The following is a 26,174-nucleotide window of genomic DNA, read 5'->3' on the forward strand; positions in this document are numbered from 1 at the left end:
TACATAAAAAATTTAAAAAACAACATCAAGAAAGCAAGTTACCTACTCAGTAAATAAGCAAATGAAATAAACAGACACTTCTCACAAGGAGGAATACAAATGGCCAACAATTATATGAAAAAATGTTCAATATCTTTAGCCATCAGGAAAACGCAAATCAAAACTACACTGAGATTCTATCCTACTCTAGTTATAATGTAATCATCAAGAATATAAACAAGAATCAGGGCTAGTGAGGATGTAGGGTGGGGGAAAGGAACACTTATACACAGTTGGTGGGATTGTACATTAGGACAGCCACTATGAAAATTAGTATGGAGGTTGCTGAAAAAACAAACGATGTAAATAACCATATGATCCAACCTTACCACTCCTTGGTGTTTATTTAAAATAATCAAAGACAACATACTTCAGATATATATATGCATTCCATGTTCATAGAAGCACAATTCATAATAGCCAGGTCATGGAATCCACCTAAGTGTCTGTTAATGGATGAATAGATAAAGAAAATTTACACACACAATGAGTTTTATTAACTACGAAGAAGAATGAACTTATTTTGTTTGCAGGAAAATGGATGGAACCAGAGAGTGTTAAGAGAAATAAGACAGACTCAGAAAGAACAAGTGTTTTCATATTTTCTTTCATGTGTGAAAGTTATAGGGAAAAGGGTGGGGAGGGGATGTCTTGAAAAAGAAAAAAAGAGGAAGGATGATGTCATCAGGAGGAAAGACAGGAAAGCAAGGAGAGGAACTGGGGAGTGAAATCGATCAAATTATATTATATGCATGTATGAATATGCCATAATAAAATCCAATGTCCTATATAATTAATATATACCAATAAAAAATAAAAAGGAGGGTTGGGGATATAGCTCAGTTGGTAGAGTGCTTGCCTTGCATGCATAAGGCCCTGGGTTCAATCCCCAGTACCACAAAAAACAAACAAAAAAATAAGATAAAAGGAGACAAAAAACTGAAGAATAGCTCAAAATCATGTCTGATTTTATAACATTGCTCAAGTTTTGCTAAAGAGAATATCTTTAAAGATATTATAAATAGAAATAATTGTCAGTGGAACACTGTTCATATATTTGTGAGAAAATTCTAAAGAAATATTTGTAACTGATAAATAGCTCTAAATATGCTTTCTAGAAAACATAGAAAATATATAACTAGAAGCATTTAAAATACATAGCTCATATCAAGAAGCTGGAAAAAACCCACAGCAACCCCTTTAGTAATAAAGTTCAAGGAAATACCAACTATAAGATATATATTTGAGAACCAAAACATGAATAAAATCACATTTTGAAAACTTGAGTTTTTTAAAAAGTCAATAAAATGGCCAAATTTCTAGCAATATGGCACAAGGAAAATAAAAAACCCTGCAAACTAACAAACTTCATTTAAGAGAAGGAGAATCATTGTAGATTTAGGGGAGCTAAATACAACAATACAGGAAAACATTGATCAGATATATAATCAGTGAGAGAGGGAGTACACATGTGAGAGAGAAGGCAATGGAAGCTTGGAAAAGAAATAGGGTGTCAAGCCTTGACCATACCACTTGACTGGTACTTCTCTCCTTGGCCTGAATTTCCTACTATGTAAAATAGGAATTGTCAGTGACCCCTTATGAGAACTACGCCTAAGAGTGTATTCTGCTTAGGAGCTGGGTTGTTGGACATTTCACTATCAGATCTGTTCCTTGTCTCCATGCCCCTTGTGTGTGTGGCTGAGGGCTCAGCCCCTCCAGGCTGATTTCCTAACTCAGTTTTCCAGCTGGATCTAACCCATGTGAGCCACTGGTGGGACATAGGAGAGTGCAGCAGCTGTGTTTGTTTTGTGGTTCCAGCTTGTGCAAGACAGGCCTGCTGTGACTCCAGCTTCTTCCATGACCCGGAGTGCTGGTAATACTTCTTCCTCTCCTTGTCCCTCCAGCCTACAAGTGGTAGTGGCTGTTGCTAATCTCTGGGCTGCCTCACCGTTCTCTTTTGGCATCTCAGCTCTTCCAACACCTGCTTATCTAATTCCCTGTATTAAATTCTCTCTCTCGTTTTTTTAAACACATGGAGTGGTTTCTATTTTCCTCATTTCACCCCTTTTAATACAATCCATTCCAGTAATGGACCTGTGAGCTGAGGAGAGCTTTGACTAGGCTGGTTGTGACAGGAGTCGAAGGGAAAGAGAGATGCTTCAAAGAAGGAAGGGTCAGAGCACTGACTGGTTCTATGGAAAGGGCAGAAATCCAGCATTAGGAGAAATCCAGCATTTCCAATGGTGATGACTGCCATTACTGGAGACAGGCTGTTGGGAGGGCAGCTGGCTGGGGTAGAAAGTAGGTGTTTGGTACAGAACATGTCATAGACAGTAAACTTCACAGTCTCGTAGTCTCTGCATCCTTTGCCTTTCCCACTTAAGTGTCTTTCAGATGAAGGATTATTTCTGGAGTTGCTTTTCTCTCTTGGGAAAGGGTAAGATAAGTTCAGAGGAAACAGAAGAGAACAGCATGTATCCTAGAAGGGAATGCCCTCTGGTGGCTTGCTGGACCTGGAACATATCTCTCCAGTGCCTCAGACTCCAGCCCCATTTCTGTAACCTTTTCAGGGAGTAGGATGGGAGACTGGCTGCTCAGAACCTATTCATCGCCATTTGGGCAGCAGCTCTTCACCAAAGGAACCGAGATGAGCAGGCTGTTCTTCTTACCCGTGCAACATTTGCAAGAGGAGTGTTGTGGGAGGAGATAAAAATTGACTTCCAAATGGCCTGCAGAAATGCAGGGTTGTGTTTGGGATTCGATTTTTAAGTTCAGACTTAATAAACAAAACAGGAAGGTTAAGGTAATTCATAGGGGGGATAGTCAACATTGTTCCAGCAATTTGAAATCTACTTTCTTTCTCAATATATTTCAGCATTATGAAAAATAATTGTCTCTGAGGGAGAGAAATAATTCTGCATCTTTGGAAACAATATCTAGATATATTGACATGACCTCATATGGAAAACAAACATAAAAACATTTTGGCAAATCAGAGAGCATATTGTATGGCATTTATGATGTTTCATCTATGTATTGGGAAAGAAGGGAAGAGTCTAATAAATGAAGACAAACAGGAAGCCCTTCCCAAACTGTCTTCCCAGACACTGTTCAGTCACGTTGCGCAGGTCGAAGGTTCTGGGAAGAAACAGCTAGTTCTCTGACCTGCCTTCTGCAAATACGATGTTTCCTGTTTTGTAGAAACTTGGGGGCTGAAAAGTGCACATACTAATTGATTTAAACTCTTAAACTCATAATATTCACAAACCTCAAGGACTACTGCTCAAAGCCTCTGTGTGTGTGTGTGTGTGTGTGTGTGTGTGTGTGTTTGTGTGTGTGTGTTTGTGTGTGGAGGCTAAGTGGGGGGGGGTCTATTCCAGATGTCTTTGGACTGTCACATTATCTAACATTTAGATAATCTCCAGCTAATTGAATAATTGGTTCATTTGAATTTTAAGTGCATCATTATTCTATAGTTTCCCAATCTTGTATTTTCTGCTTTTTTTTTCCTAACTAAGTGAATTAGGTTTGGTTGGAGAAAACCATTTATGTAATGCCCTCTAAAGTACAATGAGGTGAAATGGCTTCTCCTTGGATTGATGTTTACATTAATAAGGCCTTTTTATCTCACAATAACCTAGATAATATAAAATTAAAATCAACTGCTGACCCCAGGGAGCAGGCAGATTTTCTTGATAATGGTTGAATAGCCACCTTTACATCTCTTCTCTTCCTTTTTAATAAATGACTAAAGCTCTGGTGCTGTCATAAAATCGCATTTATTTGTAGTGATAGGATGAAGCTAATCCCTGTTTCATCACCCTGATGGGCAAGCACACAAACACAATGGAACCTGACATGCTGGCAGCCTCTGCTCATTACAGCTTTCCAACCAGCCTCCAAGCTCATGGCTGGAAGTCAAATGAGGTGGGCTGGTTCCAGGCAAGAAAAATAATAATAATAATTGGCTTTGGAGAGAAAGGGATTATTAAAATTTCCATATGAAATTTCCACCACTGCTCTTGGCTTCAGATTGAGTAATAGTTACACTGAGATGCCTCTGTTTCAGTTTTGAAATGAGAAGCATTCAGAGAAATAAAAAAAAAATTATTATGGACAAGAACAGTAGCAATCATTTCAATAACATTTCTCTGCCTTCATATTGTTTATTCCATTGTTAATTACCTGCAAATTATAAACAAAATAATGGCAAATTCTAGCAGCAGAAAATTTCACTAGGGAAGTCTCTTGGTTAAAAAATTTTTCCCTCTATTCTTAAAATATAAAGCCATTCTCCCACCCAAAAAAGATTGATTAGTAAAATCACTGTAGACATCAGGGAAAAAGCATAATGCTTTGCATGGAAACATCAGTGGAAGCAAAGGTTATTTTTTTAAAAATATATTTTTTAGTTTTCAATGGACCTTTATTTTATTTATTTACATGTGGTACTGAGAATCGAACCCAGTGCCTCACTCGGGCTAGGCAAGTGCTCCCGCACTGAGCCACCACCCCAGCCCCAGCAAAGGCCATTTTATTCAATCTCTCTAAGCCTCAGTTTCTTCATCTGCAAAACAGGGATAATAAAAGTGCCATGAAGATGTTCTGTGGAAGAAAATAAGATCATGCATGTAAAAAAAGGTACACAATAGAAATCCTGGCTTATAGATAAACAACAACTGTTTTTTAAAATATATTTTGTGCTATTTGCTTTTGTGATTATTAGCATTTGTCAGCAGTTGGTTTACCATGTTATTAAAATCTGTCTTTGTGAAGTGGTCCCGGAGTGGTGATTGAGACCTCACAGACAAGTTGAAATATTGGGTGTTATGACTCTTATTTGGACCCCTGGATACCATGCTCAGCACCTGCACAGCTTTAGCAGCAATGGCAAAAAATAAATCCCATTTCAGTGAGATCCACAATCCTTCATTTTAGCATTTTGAATAAAAATAGAATTTTATGCTTGAGGATATAACACGCGTTGAGCTGCTGACTGACTCTGCACCTGGCGTGTGTGGTGTGTGGGTGCTCTGGTGAGAACAATTGGAGTTTTGCATTTCATTGTATTTTTAATATACGTAGCAAGTATAGCAGAACCAAACTTGTGAATCATTCTAACAACTGCTTTTCTTAATGGAGATAAGGTTCTCTCTCTTCATAGTTAATATTCTGTGGTTCTAAATTAGAACCCTGGACGTGATTGTATTTTTCTACAGCATTATTAAGCACATACTTTATAGTGGAGAAGTTCATAATATAAGCAGTCTAGGGGACAGTATGTTCCAGGCTTTTGGTGGTGCTGGGATGAGGAGAGGAGGTACTGGTTGGGAAGTGACCAAGATGAGCTCTCCAGTGTGGGGAGAGATAAGGAGGAAACTAGCATTTCTTTCTTGTATACCAGATACTCTGTTTTGATTCACTCAGTACCCCTGTAAAAAATATTATTATGACATTTCATAGGCTCTGAGAACTTACTTTTCTGAGATTATATAGTGAATAGAAAAGCAGTATTAAAGGAAAAGAATGATACCAACTTTGGTTATTCGTTCTATTTTGTGAAAAAATATATATATTACTATTTTGATACTATAAACTATTTCCTTCAAAATGAATTTTTAAAAAATGCTTAGAGAAACCAAGCAGTCTGGTAATTGAATGTGTTTGATCTTATTCAATTGTTCTTTTTATCTCTGATTTTACTTTAAATAATATATATATATATAACTTTATATATAAATATATATAAAGATACATGTATATCTTTATAACGGATGCATTCTTTTGTATTTATGCTATACTTCTAAAAAAATTTACTTATAGAAATAGTCTGCCTGACTCAAAGACTATGCTCTTTTTTCTCTATTGTACTGCCTCCAAAGACACATATAATGGATAGAACTCCAAGTGATTTACAAAAAATTTCTTCCATCAGTCACAGCCAGGTGTGGCCTGAGAAAGTGGTACTGCTATTAACTAGACCTGACTTTCATAGGTGTGAATATTTCTAAGGGAAGAGCCACTCAGGGAAGTATAGTTTCCTAAAACTGAGGATGCATATGTGTTGATCCTAGAAGACACTTCCAAAATAGTATTCTGAAAAGGTAGTTAGTTTGTTGCAGAGTTGTTTATAACAATGAAAAATGGAAAAAAATTAAATTCAATGAAGGACCATGATGTGGCTTAAAATCTGTTTTGAATAATATCTATGATACAGTGTGAAGTAAAAAAGTGGTTATGGAATTGCATATATAGTATGATGACTTTTTATAATTGTTTTTTGTTTATATGTGCATAAATAAATGGCTAGAAAGATGTTTGTTAAAAAGATTAATAGTAGTATCTGTATTTTGTGATGTTGGTTGAATTTTTTTTTCTTTTTATGTCTTTATTTTTTGATATTGTTTTTCTATAATTCTATCTGCATAAATTTTAATTTTTAATAAAATAATTGCTTGAAGCAAAGGCTACATCCTGAATTAAGTATATGCCCTTTCGAGGTATTTACTATGAAGAAGGAACACTCATTTAACTGTATGGGTTAATATATTGAAATAATATTTTATTACTTTAAAGTAAAATCGTAAGAAAGCATTTTCAGAGATTAAAAGAACAATTGCATAAGATTAAACACATTCAATTACCAGACTGCTTGCCTTCTTGAAGCATTTTTTAAAATTCATTTTGAAGGAAATATTTTATAGTAATAAAATCGTAAAATATTTTAGTTATATTCTATATAAATAGGTTGCTCTATATCCCTTTAGCAGATACCACAGCAATCTGAAAAGTAGCTGTTTTATTTAACCAAATATATGTCTTTTATGGCTCAATTAAAGAAATTCTCCATTCTTTTTGGATTTCAGTATAATCATCAAAAATATGATTATTTATTTGTTCTGTTTCATTTTAGTGTCTCCCTTCTTTCAACCAAGCTGAATAAAGATAGAAATGAAACCATGCATGTTACATATTCATGCAAAAAAAACAACCCAGATAATAGAGCAGGATATGACTTTCTTTTTTGTCTTTTTCTTAACTATTTCTCAGGAACTCATACAAGAGGATCTTGAGTACATCTCTCTGTGGGTGTCATTAATATATTCTCTTTCATCACCTATATCCCCCAGCATAAAGCATGAGCTCTGGCTGAGTTATATAATTACTACCTCCTGAACAATGTGCAGTCCCTGCAACATTTACCTCCTTTGAATAAGTAGGTCCCCTAATCTGGAATGCTGTCCCCAACCCTTGTCTGAATTTATTCATCAGAATCAGTTAAGCTTTCAGCTTTAGCAAGCTCTGTTTTTTTTTTTTTTTAAACACATATAACTATGAAACTAGGTAGAATGGTCTGGCAAACTGTTTTTTCTCATTTGAGAATTGATAAATATGAAAGTTTGTAGGATATGAAAAAAAGAAAATTAAAGACTAAAACAAATATCATTTATTAAAAATAATAGAATACTGAGTAGCTGGGCATTGGAGAACAGAACAATTCCTCTGTGCATATATGGCTGGAAGCTGGTATAGGAGATTGGACAGCATAAATGAGTTTACTGAGAACTTAGCGGGCTCAAGTTGAGTATGAATCATTATCTTAGGCAGGCCTCATGATATTTACAGTGAATTTGTGGAGGGAAACTATATTGTCAATTTAAGATGGCAGATTACATGCACTCAGCACTTGCCTGCTTCTCTGTGAAATAGAATTAAAACAACTGGAGAGCAGCTAGCTGTATATCAAGGTGGGTGACTGTGGGAGAACACTGAAGTTTGATAGTGGACAGAGATTTGTAGAAACCCAGAAACGGGTGATTGTGAAATAAAGGGTGAAACAATAGACCTGAGATGTGCATAGCAAACTGGCTCTGGAGAAGTTCTTCATAATTCTCAGCATATTCTGTAATAGGGAGCCATCACGAGAAGATCTTAACTAAATTTATTGCTCTGGTTGTGTTTTCTTGTCTTGCATACCGGCAACAATAATATTACACTGGCTTGCAGACAGCTGCCTTGAGTCAGTTTGGTCCTGGGCAAGAGCCTCTGAGAGAGACTCACTGAGAATCCTAAGTGGTGGGAAACTACAATATGATGTGTAAGAGAATAGAAGATCCTTCCTCCTTAAATTAAACCCAACCTTTCAAAAAGCCAGCGGCAGGAGTCTGGGTGGGGGGGGGGGGAGAACAAGCAGTCATGTGGGAGTGAAGTCTTGGAACACCAGAGTCATGGGTGGTGGATTTAGTGGAGCCTGCCACTGCGCCCACCCCAGCACACAGAGTTGCAACTGCATAACCTCTCCCCACTGTTGGAGGGCACAGCCCAAGTAAATCTGGAGTAAATCTTTGCATGGGAACTCTGAGTTCTGCTCCAGCTTATTTTGGAATGAATGGCAGCGGAGAGGAATTCCAATTGACTTTGGTCACAAAATACTCCTGCACCTGCCTATCAAAACAAAGAGAAGAAGAAGGGAGTGAAAAACTCCCAGTTTTTGCTCTTTTCAAGGGGGAACAGCCTGAGAAGACATGGAACAAAGCTCTGAAGGGGAATAGGTTGCAGTCATTCACTCTTGTTTGCATAATTGAGCATCTTGCTCGAGAGGAAATATTTACTTTTTACTAATGCTTTTTTGGTTATTGCTGCTTTTTGTTTGCATATGTATTTTTCTCTTTTAATATTTCATTATTAAATTTTCCTCCTTTTTCACTTTTTTCTTGCTTTCCCTTTTTCTTCTTTTTTCTCTTTAATTAAAAGTGTTCTTTTTTCTTTCTTTTAGTTTTCAAACTAATTTTGCTCTTATTATTTTTAAACATTTTACTTTTTCTATATTATTTTCACCCATTTTTCTGTTGGTGATGGTGTTGTGATTGTTACTGTATTTTTGTTTTTTGGTTTTTTGGTTTTACTTTATTTCTTTATCTGTTTTTGTTGTTGTCGTTGTTAAATAAAAGGGGGGAAATAAAACCCCCAGTCATTGCTAGTCCCAGTATGCCTTCTGTCTAAGTCCTCTAATTACAACCAAAGAAACCACAGGGAAGTTACCATATTAAGTTCAATTGGGATTAAATAAATACGACACAGTTAACCACTTGATATCCCAGGGCACATGGTCAAGAGAAGGTTGTCTACTAAGAAGGCCCTTATACTTTAATAAGTGGAAGAGATGCATATCCTAATAAGTATGCTAACATTCAATATAGAAATACAAGAAATATGAACAAACATGGCAACATGATTACCTCTTAAAGTTTATAACTCTAGTGACTAATTTAAAATTTATTGAAATGGAGGATGCTGGACAAAGAATTAAAAAATCAGTAGTTTTTCTGTACACCAACAATGAAGTCACTGAGAAAGAAATCAAGAAAACAGTCCCATTCACAATGGCCTTAAAATATTTAAAACACTTAGAAATTAATTTAACCAAGAAGTACTTTACAATAAAAACTGCAAAACATTGAAGAAAAGAATTGAAGAAGATGCTAGAAGATAGAAAGACCTCTCATGTTCATGGACTGAAAGACTTAGCATCATTAAATGGCCATACTTTCAGCAAAGCAGCAGGATATAAAATTAACTCCCATAAATAAATTGCATTCCTACGCATCAGTGATGAATCTACTGAAAGAGACGTTAGGAAAAATACTCGATTCACAGTTGCCTCGAAAAAAAAAAATTGGAAATCAATCTAACAGAAGAGATGCAAGGCCTCTATAGTGAAAACTTCAGGACACTAAGGAAAGAAACCGAAGAAGACATTGGAAGATGGAAAGACCTCCCATGCTTTTAGATAGGCAAAATTAACATTATCAAAAAGGCCACAATGGGGCTGGGGTTGTGGCTCAGCGGTAAATGGTAAATAGATTGCCTCACACGTGTGAAGCACTGGGTTTGATCCTCAGCACCACATAAAAATAAATAAACAAAATAAAGGTATTGTGTCCATCTACAACTAAAAAAAAAGCCACACTATCAATCAAAAGTGCTATACAGATTTAATGCAATTCCTACTAAAATCCCAATGACATTCTTCATGGAAATAGAAAAAACAGTTATGAAATTCATTTGGAAAAATAAGAGACCCAGAATAGCCAAAGCAATCCTCAGCAAGAAAAGTAAGGCAGGAGGCATCACAATACCAGCTATCACAATATTACAGAGCTGTAGTAACAAAAATGGCACAGTATTAGCACCCAAACAGACATGTAGACCAGTGATACAGAACAGAAGACACAGAGCCAAACCCACATAAATACAGTTATCTCATACTAGACAAAGGCACCAAAACCATACACTGGAGAAAACATAGCCTCTCCAACAAATGGTGCTGGGAAAAAATGGATCCATATGTAGCAAAATGAAGTTAAACTCCTATCTCTCACCCTGCACAAAACTCAAAATGGGTCAAAGACTTAGGCACTAGAACAGAGACCCTATGCCTAATAGAAGAATAAGTAGGCCCAAATCTTCATGTGTTGACTTGGGGACTGATTTCCTTAATAAGACTCCTAAAATGCAAAAAGTAAAATCAAGAAATCAATAAATGGGATGAAATAAAACTAAAAAGCTTCTTCACAGAAAGAGAAACAATCAAGAATGTGAAGAAAGAGCCTACAAAAATAGGAGAAAATCTTTGCCACCTGCACTTCAGATGGAGCATTAATCTCCAGGATATATATAAAGAACTCAAACCTCCCACCCCCCAAAAAATAACCCAGTCAATAAATGGGCAAAGGAACTAAATAGGTACTTCACAGAAAAAAAAATGCAAATGGTTAACAAATATATGAAAAAATGTTCAACATCACTAGCAGTTAGAGAAATGAAAGTTAAAACTACATTGAAATTTCATTTCACTTCAGTCAGATGGCAATTTTCAAGAATACAAATAACAATAAATGTTGGCAAGGATGTGTCCTACATTTCTGGTAGGACTGTAAATTAGTTCAATCACTATAGAAGCAGTATGGAGATTCCTCAGAAAACTTGGAATGGAACCACCATTTGACCAGTTATGACACTCCTCAGTTTATACCCAAAGGACTTAAAATCAGCATACTTTAGTGACATAGCCACATCAATGTTTATAATAGCTCAATTGACAATAGATAAACTATGGAACCAATTTAGGTGCCCTTCAACAAATGAATGAATGAAGAAAATATGACCTATATACACAATGGAATATTAGCCATAAAAAAGAATGAAATTATGGCAATTGCTGGTAAATGGATGGAACTGGAGAATATCATCCCAAGTGAAATAAGCCAATCCCCCCAAAACCAAAAGCTGAATGTTTTCTTCGATATGCAGATGCTGATGCACAATGAGAGAGGGTGGTTAGGAAAGAATAAGAGTACTTTGGATTAGAGAAAGGGGAATGAAGGGAAGGGAGGGGGATGGGAACAGGAAAAAGAATGAATCAGACTTTACTATCCTATGTGCATATATGATTACACTACCAATGTAATTCTACATCACGTATAACCAGAAGATGAAAAGTTATACTTCATATCATATATTTATAATATGTTAAAATACATTCTATTATGTATAACTAATAAGAACAAATGAAAAAATTAAAAAAAATTGGCCATAGTACCAAAAATGTTCTACGGATTCAGTGCAATCCACATCAGAATACCAATGTCATTCCCCATAGAATTAGAAAAAAACAGTCCTTAAGAGACCCAGAATAGCCAAAAAAAAAAAAAAATTCTGAGTAAAAAGCTCAATGCCAAAGGCATCACAATACCTAATTTCAAAATATATTACAGAGCCATTGTAACAAAAAAGGAATGTTATTGTTATAAAAACAGACACACAGATTAAGGGACTAGTATAGATGGTACAGAAGTAGACCCACACATCTACAGCCAACTGATTCTTAATGAAAATGCCAAAAATACATGGAGTAAAGAGCCTCTTCAACAAATGGTGCTGGAAAAACTGGTTAACCACATGTAGAAAATTGAAACCAGACCTCTGTCTTAACCGGAACAAAAATCAACTCAAAATGGAGTCAAAGACCTCAATGTAAAACCTGTAACTTTGAAACTACTTGAAGAAAACATAGGTGAAACACTTCAAGATGTTGGCACAGGCAATGATTTTCTGAACAGGACTCCAATAGCACAGGAAACAATAGCAAAAATTGACTAATGGGATTGTATCAAATTAAAAAGCTTCTGCAGAGCAAAGAGACAATAAATAGGGTGAATAAACTATAGAATAAGAGAAAATCTTTGCTATATTCATCTGAGAGAAGATTAATAGCTGGAATATATAAAGAACTGAAAAAACTTAACATTTCAAACCAAGCAGTTCAATCAAAAAATGATCTGAACAGCCACTTCTCAAAAGAGATACAAATAGCCAGTATATGTGAAAAATGCTCAGTATCTTTAGCCATCAGAGAAATGCAAAGCAAAAGTACACTGAGAATCCATCTCATACCAGTCAGAATGTTATTTTAAAAATGCTGTCAAGGATGAGGAAGAAAAGATATACTTATGATAAAAAAGATATGCTATTTGTGGGCATGTAAATTACTATAGGCACTACGGAAATCAGCATGGAGATTCCTCAAAAAATTAAAAGTAGAACATCCTTATGATCTTGCTATTCCACTCCTGGGCATATATCCTAAGAAAATGAAATCATCATATAAAAGAGATACCTGCATGCCCATATCACTTCGGCACTATTCACAATAGCCAAGATATGCAATCAGCCTAGATGTCTGTCAACAGGTGTATGGATAAAAAAAATATGGTATATGTACACAATGGAGATTATTTAATCATAAAGAAGGATGAAATTATGTCATTTTCAGGAAAATGGATGGAACTAGAGGACATCATTTTAAGCAAAAAAAAACCAGGCGCACTAAGACAATACACCTATGTTTTCTCTCATATGTAGAAACTTAAAAAAAAAAATACCTGAAAGTAAAAGAGAGACTATTAGGGAAGCATAAAGGAACCAGGGAAATAAGGAAGAAAGAGAAGGATATGAGGAGGTAAAAGGGAATGTGGCCATGATTAAACTACCTTATATGTATGTATGGAAATGTCACAGTGAAATCCATTAATGTATACAATTGATAAGTATTAGCAATTATAATGAAAAGAACAGATGAGAATTGAGAACTTTTTTTTTCTGGAAAATTAGCTGTTGGTTTCCAAATAGTACCAGTAAAGTTGATCTTTGTATCATATGTTTTATATATTGTGTAGTACTAACCATGCCTGATAGACATCATCTCTTTTATTTAGGCAAGACATTTCATTTGGGCAAAGAGGAATACTTTGCTCACCAAAGAATACACCTTGATGATTCTGGGTGTAGCTGGAAGAAAGTAGTTTCACAATGAGGGAGGAGAAAGTTGGGAGAGAATGGGAGACTGGGATTGTAGCCAATGAAATGGTTGGCAGATAAGACCCCTCCCTCCTCCACCGAGGACACACACCCAGAGTCTTCAGTAAAACCATGAAATTTATTTATGTGTGGATGCCTAAGGAAATTGGGAAAGGTTCTGAATGTTGTTTGGCATGCAGGGACATTTTAGAGTAGAGGTAGCCCAGGTAAACAGGATCAGAAGAAAGAGGACAACATGAGAGTTTTCATGTTGTAGGGACTTCAGAAAAGCATGTGACCATGGGAGCCTGGGGCTGTCAGGGGCTTTGGAATGAGAGCCAGACTTTGCCACACCCATTCTCTGAGGGTATCAGGGATATCAGGGGTGGGCAAGAATGTCTGCCTGCACATAATGTTATGGAGACTGGATGTCCCCTCCTTATGTACATGTATAGGGGTGACATGTGCTGCTGACAGCACACAAGTGTCTAATATCCTGTTGGATTTCAGGACCACTAGTCAGCTTTTCTAACTTCTGTTTCCTTAAGAATGAAGAAAATGGAAACTACCTTTCCATTTTAAATACACAGAAGTGAAATCTTTGATGTTCTGTCCATTAATTTACTGCCATCTGCACAGCAGAAAATGTATTAACTCAGTGAGCAAGGTAAGGACAATGGATCCAATTTGAATATTCAGCAGAAAATTCGACATCTAATTTTGACAAAGCACATGAACTTGTCCATCATTTGAAGCTACTTCTGTGATAAGTCACTATAGGTGTTAAATTTAGCATAGACATACAAACCCCTAGCCCAAATGAACTGCTTTGCTGAATTGGTCTCAGATGAGTTTTCCTACTGAGCTGCCACAGTGGTCATGGATGAGTTGGAACATTTCAGTCCTACTAGTTACCCTCATGCTGTCAGTTTGTGCATGGAGACAGTTTATGGGAATGTAAGGTTACACTCTTGAAATCTTGGTGGATTCTTTCCTTTCCTTCCCCCCAACCCCCAAACTTTAATACAGAACTTTAAAACACTTCAAATTTATATCTTGTAAATCAATTGAGCAGAGCTTTCTACGATTGTATTACTATTGGTTTTTTTAAAAAAATAATATGAAATTCTTTGTTATAAGATAGTGGTAGATTTTATTTTCTGAGGTGACTTGAAAAAATATATTTTTCCTATCACCTTCCTCTAAGGTACCATTAAGTAAAATGAACATAGGGGATATTGATAGGATTGTGCCAGATTTATGCACTGTTATCCCTGAATCAAATGTTGCAGTTATTAGCAAAAAGTGTTTATCCACCCTAATAAATCATCAACTCTATTGAACTTAGATAGAAACTTTCTTAGTAAGTTACTTTTTGGGGTGAACAAATCCTAATTGGAAGTAAGGACTGAAAATTTGATCCAGTTAAGTATAATGATTAGCATTGAAAATGTCCTATTGTGAAACTCTTGTTCCATCTGCTCATGAAAAAGATTGCATGTAATTAGGAATTCAGTGTGTGACAATGGATTCCATGTGAAAGGAATGATTGCTGAAAGACACTTTCATGGATGGATGTGTGTGTAAGGAATGTGAACCTGCACTTTGTTATTTACTTTCAATACATTTATGTCCTGCAGGAAGAATTTCTGTTGTTTTCTTGAACACTGGAAAATGCTTTGGTTGCAAAAAAACTATTTTCCAGTATAATTTGTGCTATCAGCCACATATCATTAAGGGATTATAACTACATGAATCGTCTACAATAACCCCCAATAGCAAAGAGGGTAGGCAGGAAGGGGGTGGCTGTTACTGAAGAAGGAAAGTGGGAGAAGGAAGAAGAGAGGAACCAGTGAAATTGGCTTCAATATTGTATGGTGTGGGAGAGGAGAAAACCCTGGTTTAGGAATTATCAGAGCGGTCCTCCTGGGCAAGTGTATTATAAAGGACAATAAATACATTGACTCTTCTTTTGTACTCTGTACACTTTGCATGATACTGAGAGAGAATATATTTCACCCTGTCGAGCATGACAGTGGTTGGACTATAATAAATGACAGCTCGTTTCCCTCTTCATCTCAGTACATTGGATTGTGGCTACAATCCATTACCCAGAACTGTGAATCTCATAGAATCCAGTGAGATTCTGGAGCCTATTGCTCAGGAATAAAAGTGAAGACAAAACGAAGCCTCATACTCTTCCAAAACAGTCCTTCAAGTAATTTATTTGCTTCAGTTGCATGCAACTATTTTTCTTGAAATGGTAAGATGATCCTTTCTGATAAATTTGTGCATTTAAAAAAAGTTTTAGCTACACTATGAAACCTTCAGATTTGTATAAGACTGTTGTGACTAATCCTTTCTTAAAGGAAGAGATCCTTTATAATGCAAATAGGGCTTTATTAATTTCTCTACAGTGAATGGGTATTGGACTTTTCCCAAAGTTGCTTCCAATGCTATGTAACTATATTAATCTCCATAACCCTGGAATTGTGTTATAATCTAGAACTACTTATCTAAAGCAGTATGTCTTAAAACTTGTAAAGTGGTGACACCATATTATTTTTCTTGATTTTGTGATACTTTTCTTCTTCTTTCTGAAATAACAGTATAATTAAAATTTAAATTCTGGAAAAGCATGGTTTTATTATGCAGATATTCTTATTATGCAACTAAGTATCACATAATTAAATGCAATATTCAGTAAGCATACAAAGTTGAATATCCTGATTGGTGCAAACTGACCATATGAGGTGCGAGATGGTATCATTTGTTAAAAACGTATATCCTTGCAGCCCACCTCCAACCTACTGAATCAGATGGGTTAGACCTTGAAATACATTATTTTAACAAGCTATTTCAGGTGATTTTTATGAACATGCAAGGTTGGGACCAGTAATGCGGTGCTGTAAAATTTAGAGTGTATCAGAATCACCTTTGTCTTATGAACCTACATTTTCTGAACCCCATTCTCAGCTTCAATGCATCTAGGGTGAGGGTAGCATTTTTGTTTTGGGTACCAAGAATGGAACTCAGCGGTGCTTCACCACTAAGCCACATCCCCAGACCTTTTTTGTGTATTATTTAGAGACAGGGTCTCACTGAGTTGCTGAGGCTGCAGCATTTTTAATAAGATTCTTGATGCTGTTGATGCAAGACCAGAGTTCACTGGCTGGAAACCAATGATTTGAGGAAAAGATTGTAGACTTGAGAGAAGACACGTCTGGGTACCAATTCCATATTTCCTTTGGAAAGCTTTAGTATAGTTACTTAATAACCTTAAGCATTTTTTTAATTTTCAATTTTTCATGTATACTTAAATAAGTATATGTATATATTATGCTTGGGGGTTAGAAATTTGAGGTTTCACAAGAGTGATTCTGATGAGCCCTAAAGTTTTAGTGCATTATATCACTGGTCCTCCTAATCTTACCTGATAATAAAGGTCATCTGAAATGGCTTATTAAAATAATGTTTTCAGGCTCTACCCATTGATTTTGAGACTATATTATGGAATATATTATGTTCAGGAAATGCAATAAAAGATACACTGGATAAATATGGAGTGCAGACAGATATTGATAAGTAAGAGGCAGAACTGAAAGCAAGGAGGAGACTGATAAGTAGATAGATATAAGGAAAGGTGAATGGTCAACAAGTAATAACTGTGTGCCAGAGTAACAAGATCCCTGAAAAATAACCTAATCTGAAGCCAACTCAAGAATACAAAGTGAATTTATTAAAAGTCAAGCAAACTTATCTTTGTGACGAGAAGAGAAAGGTCACCTGGCTGAGTATGATAGCATTGATTAATTTGAATGATTTCTCTGAATCATTAGCGTCAGGATTCTGAAAGTTCAGATACAAAAGATCAGAAAACAATGTTGAAGAAGAAAAACCCATCATCTGAGATCTGTTCCTCATGTTCTTTGAGAATACAATCATTGCTACCCACTCTCCTTATTACAAATGATTAATAACATATTTGTAACTTTAGTTGTTTCAAGGAAGAAATATAACGGTCACATTTAAATATATATACATTCCACTTAAGATGTATTTTTTCTCTTATAATTTAGAAATAAAAACCAATTTTGTATAAGAATACAGCATTCACTTTGAAGCTCTACATTATGTAGAGTATTCTCAAGCAATTTAGCTCCTGGACTAGTGATTAAGAGCAAGGGCCCAGGAGTTAGATTGCTGGGTTCAAATCTTGTTTCTACCTTTTAGGCCCTTAGTGTCAGTGCCTGTGCCACAGTAGTGCTCAATAAACTAATAATGATTACAGAATATAACTATGGGACTTGTACAAGCTGGTTTTTTGGGGGGAGGGAGGAGGGGGAAGGGGTCCCAGGGATTGAACTCAGGAGCACTCTACCACTAAGCCACATCCCAACCCTATTTTGTATTTTATTTAGAGACAAGATCTCACTGAGTTTCTTAGTGCCTTGCTTTTGCTGAGGCTGGCTTTGAACTCTTGATCCTCCTGCCTCAGACTCCCGAGCTTAGGGATTTACAGGTGTGTGCCACTGTGCTCGGGATCAACAAATATTTATCCTATGTAAATATTTGGCCTATGTAATGCCATTCGTACTCCCAGACCTTGTCTAAGTTCTAGTACAGTACCTTAAGTTCAAATTTGCTCACATTCTAAGTACCATGTAACTTAGATTTTCCCACTAGACTTTTCTGCTTTAATTATTAGACTGGGCTCCTTAATTCAATAATTTAACAGAAGTTAGTTTGTACCTTAAAAAATAAGTTTCTGTCTTCTCTTAGATATTAATAGATTTGGTCCATATGACTATTGCTAGTAATGACTCTCTGTTTTATTCTCTATTTGCTATGATTATAATTTAAACTTATCCACAACTAAAATGTATGGTACTACTTTATGGTTTCTTAATAATTCCATAATTTATAATTTAGTGATATTAATTTTGTTGGAGACAGATTTGACTACATAATCTAGGAAGTTATTGATCTCTACTAACCTCATCATTTTATAACCTTACTATATTTGAAAATTTAAGTAAAATTTGTTTCCTATGTCAAAAGGAAAACACAATTTTAGCCTTGCCAAAATATATCAAAATTATATTAGTTATTAACCATTACTCATTGTTGACTTTACTTCCTTCTATGAGATTATAGCTAATAAAGTAAAGATTGAATGAAAGTCCATGTTTTCCAGACAAAAGAGCGTCCATTTGTGCTTAGACAGATACATTTTTAAGACATAATTTTGGTGGACCATTTGTTATAGGATAGATTATGGAGGCAGAACATTGACAGACTAGGCAGATTTCTTTCCATGACACATTGAAGATATTGCAATATTGTTTCTTTCCTGGTCTATCCATCTGGATGCTTTTATTATCCAAAGCTTGCTTTAGATGGATAGATTTGTCTGCTTGAATATTGAGAACCAACAGAGCCCCATGAAAGTCCAAAAATAGCATAGTGGTAACAAGAAAACACAGTACTACAGACTTTAAAGTTTAATATAGATATGAAAAATATGGCAGAAATTAATCCTGGGTTGCAATGAAAACTGGAATGACTCACCATGTAAGTGAAATACAAAACCAGTATCAGATAGGACACATTAAGTACTGTGCCCAGGAGTCTACAGCTCATCTTTTCACTGCAGTTAGCCCTGTTCTGACCATTAATGATTTGTAAGTAAAAGGCTTGGTTCCATACTTGTATCTGTACAGATAATTTAAGCTTTAGAAAATAGGACTCATGAAGAAAATGAAAGGCATTAAGACTTTTGAAATGCAGAATAGACCAAGAGGGCAACAGAGATTTGGTGCTATAGACCAGGCACAGTGCTGCACGCCTGTAATCCCAGCAGTTCAGGAGGTTGAGGCAGGAGGATCAGGAGTTCAAAGCCAGCCTCAGCAATTTAGTGAGGCACTAAGCAATTTAGCAAAACCCTGTTTCTAAATAAAATATGAAAAAAGGGCTGAGGATGTGGCTCAGTGTTTAAGTGTTCCTGGGTTCAACCCCCAGTACCCACCATACCCCCCAAAATCCCACCAACAATCCATATTCACACACACTAACTACATGGATTACACAGCAGATGGTAGACATGCTTAATATCCTTTGAGATTAGGACAGAACAATGCTTATTGGTTATTTGAAGGAATGAGGAATTTTTTAGGAAGTCAAATGATAAAAGGAGAAATTTTGTATCTTAGCTGCTTGTTCTTTCTGGATTGGTTTTGTTGTTACCTTGCCAGGAAACTTTGAACTCTTCATTAGAAAACATCTTTTTTTTTTTGTTTAGAAAACTTCTATAGTGCAAGGGTACTCCCAGTCCAGGATGGGTTTGATTAATCACTTTTCTAGTCCAAATAAATAAGGAAGATTTCATTAAAAATCTTGATAATCTAATTTTTCTTACAGTATTCTCTTCAACAATTACTTGATAAATGCTAATTCAATGAAATGACTTTTACATTTAGAATCATGGCAAAAAGGTTTTCATCCATATCCTTCAAAGTCATTTTTTTTAACTCCAAATATTTGACATGTGATGGCGCATTGTTTTGTCATCCTATTTATGTGTGTTTCCTTTGTCATTCATAAAAGGATTGTATTGCTGCTTTATGTGAGGATGATGATTGAGCACTTGCGAATTTTTGCTTTATTGACATTGAAAAAGGAGAGAGAAAATGATTTATTTCACCAACAATGAGTTATTGTATGTTTGAGGCTGTTAAATAATTTAATAGAATTTATAGGGTCTGTTTTCCTTTGATTAGATTGTAGGCAAATATCAGTCTCTGCCTAATCTTGGATACAAACTTGGAAGAAAGACATCTTTTTAATTTTCCATCTGTCAACTTAGGCATTAATAAGACACCCAGGGACTTTATTTTAAACCCTTTTAACATTTAAATTGAATATTTTTTTTAAATTTAAAATTGAGACCAGGGATAAGATTGTTATAAACAATTTTGTTTTAAAATAGCTTACTCATTTTTGTTGCATAGTAGTAGTAATTATACCAAATAGTTAATGACATTAAATATCAGAGAGTTATGTACTATGACTGAAATTTTCAAAGAATATGATTTCTTTAGTGGGAATCCTGAAGCTATCGGTATCACTGTAAATTCATGATAACTGGCAGCCAAATTCACCCTCAATATTCATGATACTCATTTCCCTGGTAAGACACTCTTCCACTGTCCACAGGGATTATATCATCCTGTTTTAGTCAAGGTGCTTTTTGCTTGCAAGTGTCAGCAATCCAACTTATATTCTCTCAAGCAGAAAGGAATATTATTAGTGCACCAAATGATAAGTCCAGGTGTATCTGTAGGAATAGGAAAGACAGTGGAATGAATTGGACATAACTTTCCTATGTTCATATATGAATACACCACTGTGAAACTCCACATCATGTACAACCACAAGAATGGTATCCTAATTAGAATAAGTTATACCCCATGTATGTATAATATGTTGAAGTATACTTTACCTTCATGTAGAGTGATACTGGAACAAATTAAAAATGGAAAAAAAGTCATCAGGACCCTTTTTATCTCAGCTGTTTCTCAGGACTGCTTCCAGATGAGATCAACATGGGTGCCAGTAGTCCCAGACTTACCTCCTACCATTTCAAGAGGCCCAGAGAAAACCCATTTTCCTGGGTTTTCTTTTCCAGTTTCATCAAAAGTTCTGGGGTTTGGTTTCAGTGGATTGAAGTAATGAATGACTAATACAAGGGCAGCAAATGCTTTAGTTGAACAGACCTGGATATGCCTACCCTGTATCCAGGTCAGTGGTGGGAGTGAGGGACAGAAAAGGGAAGAAAATAGTGTCAGTTTCATCTCTATCATAGTCTGAGAATGGTGAAAGCAATTCCCTAAGGAAAAACACATAGTAGGAAACAAACAACTAAAGTAAGTCAGCAAACAACTAAAAATTACCCTCTCTTCTCTATTGTTGGGTCCCTGATTTCTTCTACCTTCTTCTCCACCCTCAACAAATTACTTTGTCTTACTCTTTAAAGATAAAATAGAAGTCCCCACATAGGAATTCTTCCATTTTACATAACCCAGTCCTGTCACCTACTTAATTCTGCAGCCATCCTGTTCTTCCTTCATATTACAATGGAGAAAGAATTTCTATTATCAAAGCTAGCCGAACCCTGAATCTCCTTTCCCTCTTCTCTTATAACTTCCATTTTTTGATCTTCAATTGCTTCCTCTTTCATTTCCCTTAGTACGACAACAAAACCAATAGACTACCTCTGTTGATTTATATCCCTTTCTGTCCATTACACTGTGACTAAACTCTCCTTCTCAGCCATGCTTTTGTAAGGCATTCTGTACCCATTCATTGTTTAGTCTGGTACTTTCTGCTTTTCACAGCTACTGCTCCATTAGTCCACTGATTACTGCTCTGCCTAAGGTCACCAACAGCATCATATTATCAGACCTAGTGGATGCCTTTCTTTATACACTGGACCTTTTACTAGCTTTCACATGTTGACCACTCTCTCCTTGTAATAGTCTCTTCTGTTGGTTGTCATGACAATATCCTCTTCTAGTTTCCTCCTATTGCTTCAGCCTTTCTTTTCCATCTTCTTTGTTGACTTTACTTCTAACTGAATTCAAATTGCTATACTTTTCCAAAGGTCAGTGCTAGGTACTCTTCTGTTTTCATCCAGTCCCATGGTTTCAGAATCAACTAAAAATCTGACAATTCCTAACTCCTAAATTTATAGCTTGGACACTGATGTATAGCCTGAGATCTAGTTCCTTATTTGCAATGCATTTTGAATACTCCAGAGCCTATCACGAGTTTCTCCATCTTTAGTCTTCTCCATGAGCCTCCTCCAGCCTTTCAGTTGTTCAAACTAGAAATCTGGGGATCATCCACGATAGCCCTTTCTCCCTCTTCTTATTGCCCCTATTCTAAGTCATCAGTAGATCCTCAAATGAATTCACTTTTCTCTTGTTCTCCTCCTGGTTCAGCATACACTGTTGTCTCTTGCAGTCACCACCTAAGTGGTCTCCTCTTTAATAGTTTTGTATCCCCAAATGCACTGTCTAGCAATTAAACATTTTTGTGGAAGATTAAGAACTTTCACGTTTCTTCCCTAAAACCTCCATAGAGTAAACTTCATATTTCTTAAAAAATGACTTTTAGAATTCTCCCTCCCCTACCAGTCTGGTTTCTAGCAGACCTTCTAGTTTCACTTTACCTTTTTCACTCTGCATTGGCTACATTGGTCTCTTACTATGTGATTGCCTCAGAATCTTCCTGTGTTGTTTCTTCTGTGTGGAATTTTCCCACACTGTTAGCCTGGCAATTTGTCTTGCTTGAGTGTAAGTTCCTTAGAGGACCCAGAGGACCCTACCCCAATCTAAATTAGCTCCCCTCTATCTAAAATGCCTTATTTTATTTTTCAGAGTAGTTCTTACAAGTTTTACTTATATGGTTAGGTAATTATCTTTTGATGCATATTTCTACTATAGATGCCATGACAGTACATCCACTGTCTCCCTAGGTTGGCACTCAATATGGACCCTACAAATGTACATTAAAAAATTTCAAATATTTCAAGTCATGAGTTTTCCATACCAAGGAGGGAACATTTTTTGTTGTTGTTAAGTAATATAGCACTGTTGGGAAGAGATAACTAGTGAGATAGCTCCTTTTACTCAATATTCAGGGAGGGGAAATAGCAATAGCTATAAAACATTCATTCCTCACCATGGCATGAAGGATGAGAAAATAGACTGGAAGTAGAGAAGTATAGTAGTAAAATGCAGAGGTCATGTAAGCTTATATAGAAAGAAATTCAACCAGGAATAGGAATCTGTGGGTTTGGCACCCATCTTTGCTTCTGATTTATATGTTCTTGGCACATTATTCAGTCTCCTAGTGTCTTGGATTTTCTCATCTTAAAAATGTTACAGAAATCTCTTCCAACAAATGTGGAAGCCCTTTGAAAGGTATAAAGTTTCTTAGAAATGTGAGATGCTCTTACCCTCCTTATTTTGACTTTATGAACATAAAGTGATTTTACTTGGACATTCTTAAAGTAATGATAAACATAGTCGATTTTGAAGTTAGAACTCAATGTCACTTCCCCTCAATTCTTACAGTTATTATTAAGAAACCACCTAGGGATTGTAATATAGAAGTAAGTAAATGTAGTGAATTCATTATGGATTTCCCTTTAATTTTTCACAAGCTTCCCTGATAGCAATGCTAATCAAAGATAAGTATGTTGCGGTGTCAAGTCTCTTTCTAAGAGATTAATTAGAGATTAGTCTCTAAGCTATTTGTAAATTACTATACTTTTTCATTGTAAACTGTTCAGTAGAAATGCTGTTTTAGGAAAATGATTATAGATTATAAATGGTTTCATTAAGTACTTTATTCCCGTGTCATTCTACCAGTTCTGTAGTAATAAATGACTTTAATATTCTTTTTTACTGATAATTTAAATGAGATCTAGAAGATGAAACATTGTTTTGAAACAATTTTAATTTAATTGACTCAGCATGGTTTGGAACCCTTGCTCTCCATGATCCTTTCATGATTAAGTCCTAAAAAAGAATATGTACTGTGAATATTTTTCTGTATTTCTATACCATGGTATCCATACTCCCTGGGATAAAACATCCCATTTTTTCATAGAACATAAGTAAATCTATTAGAACTTTATCTTCTGAGGGGTGTGCCCATCAGTTTTTCAATGAATGGGAAATCAAAGCCCTTTAGTAAAACTAATTATCTTATAAAACAAAACCCCCTACACAACTCAAATTGTGTGTTAAATATCTTTGTGTTTCAACAAATGCATAGCCTAGAGATCAGTGAGTGTTAACTTTTAGTTTTGTACAAGGCTGTGATGTTCACCTCATTTTTAAAACTGCTAAGATGAGCAAGCCTAACTATTTCAACTTTCAGAGGATTTTGTCAACTCTCTCAGTGCCAAGAAAGCAAGCCACCTGGCAGTTTTTTATAAAGTGAGCCAATGCTTAAGAATGTTCACCAGAATTGACTGTTAGTATGTCAACTGAATTTGGCTCTGATTTTTATGGGATATGATAGCATTTTTATTATAGTTATCATTTATTTCTTCTTGTGATTTTTTTTCTCATGCTGCAGATTATATTCTTATGAGACAACAATTCTGGTGGTAACTGAGCCAATTTGTTAGCTTCAACATATTGACAATTATTATTTTTTTCTGAGAGTGCAACAATGATTCTGAAAAATATTTGCTATCTTAACCAACACTCCATGTGGAATATTGGTGTTAGTAATTGAATTTTCTAAGAGTCACAGGTTAAATGTGGAGAGTTAATACAGTTGGTAGAAGAATATTTTAAGTGGCAGGGATGGACAGAAATTAGTCTGTGGGTGGAAACTAATTGAGTTTAGATATGGAACCTATATTAAAGAAGGGAATTAAGGAAAGTAGGTTAGTAGACCATGAAAGACATTTTGGTGTATAATATAATAATATATTTTCTGAAGATTTGGGAGTGTGTTAAGAAGAGAACACAAAAGTAAATTTGAAGTCACATACCTTGACATGAACTTTTAAGACTACACTCCATATTTGAGGATTATGGTTGAATATTTAACAATTAAGATGTGTACTCTGAAAGATTAAAGTTCTTGCAACCTCAATGGAATTATTGCTGGGTCCAATTTCTTTGAGATACATTTAAGTCTTAATTTAATACAGAAGATTTGAATCTCATTATCAGTGGAGTGCATTTAATTGAAATCAAATTGATTTAAGCAACTAGTGAGGAAATCTCAGATTAATCTCCTTTTCCTCCTCTGGGGAACATTCACTTACATCTATTCTAGAAAGAGCTTCATTTAAGAGGAAACATACTATGTAATTATTTAAATTGATTTTTTAAAATACTTATGAGACTAATTTTGTAGATACATTTTAAAAATGAATTGTGCTATGGACATTCCTCTACAAAACTAACTGCAGTTGGTAATTCTACAATATAAGATTCTAAAATAATTTACAAATTAAAGGTTCTTCCTGCTGTTAGGTAAGAGGTGGACCAGAGGTGGGGGAATAAATATCACCAAAGCACATGTGTAGAAATGATACACTGAAACCCATTAATTTGTTTAATTAATGTGTTTCTAAATTGTAATAAAAATAAAGTAATAAATTCCTTCAAGAATAAGATTTTTAGAATTACATACTAATAGCCTGGAACTTAATATAAATAAAATAAAGCCTTTACCATGATTTTTAAGAGCTATTTTCCATACTATTTTAGGTTTACATTAGCCATACCTAAGAACAACAAATATATTACAATTTGTATTTTTAAAAAATCAGTGTAATTATTTTAATTAAAAATAGGCACACATTTTGACATTTTAGCTATTTTAGTTATGTCTCAAATGGGTCATAGAAATGCAGACATCTTTACAATATTCATATTTCTGATCTTTAATGAAGTAATTATAGGACTGTTTAAAATTGTTTTTAATATAGAAACATTTTAAATATTTTTCTCATAATATGTATTAATATATGCTAATTTGAACTAATTTGAGCAATACAGAGAAAAAAATTCCATAATTTTACTTCCTCTCCCCAGAGATAACAGCTATTACTAGTTATAAACAAGCTGCCAGACTGGTCATAAATAATGAGATTTCATAATATATAGTATTCTTTTGTTACCTACTTTTAAAGTACATACGTGTACATACATACACACAGTACCCATTTTAAGATTATA

At 35.2% G+C, this 26,174-nt stretch overlaps 1 protein-coding gene and 1 non-coding gene across 2 annotated transcripts in view; both read left to right on the forward strand.

Annotated features, from left to right (window-relative positions):
- Positions 1-26,174, forward strand: part of Plcl1 (phospholipase C like 1 (inactive)) — a 333,753-nt gene that overhangs the window by 231,119 nt on the left and 76,460 nt on the right. The window lies entirely within an intron of this gene.
- Positions 867-940, forward strand: Trnaa-ugc (transfer RNA alanine (anticodon UGC)). The gene has a single exon. It is a non-coding gene; the product is annotated as a tRNA-Ala (tRNA).

This window comes from Urocitellus parryii, chromosome 1 (assembly GCF_045843805.1).
Source record: "Urocitellus parryii isolate mUroPar1 chromosome 1, mUroPar1.hap1, whole genome shotgun sequence".
Lineage (NCBI taxonomy): Eukaryota > Metazoa > Chordata > Mammalia > Rodentia > Sciuridae > Urocitellus > Urocitellus parryii.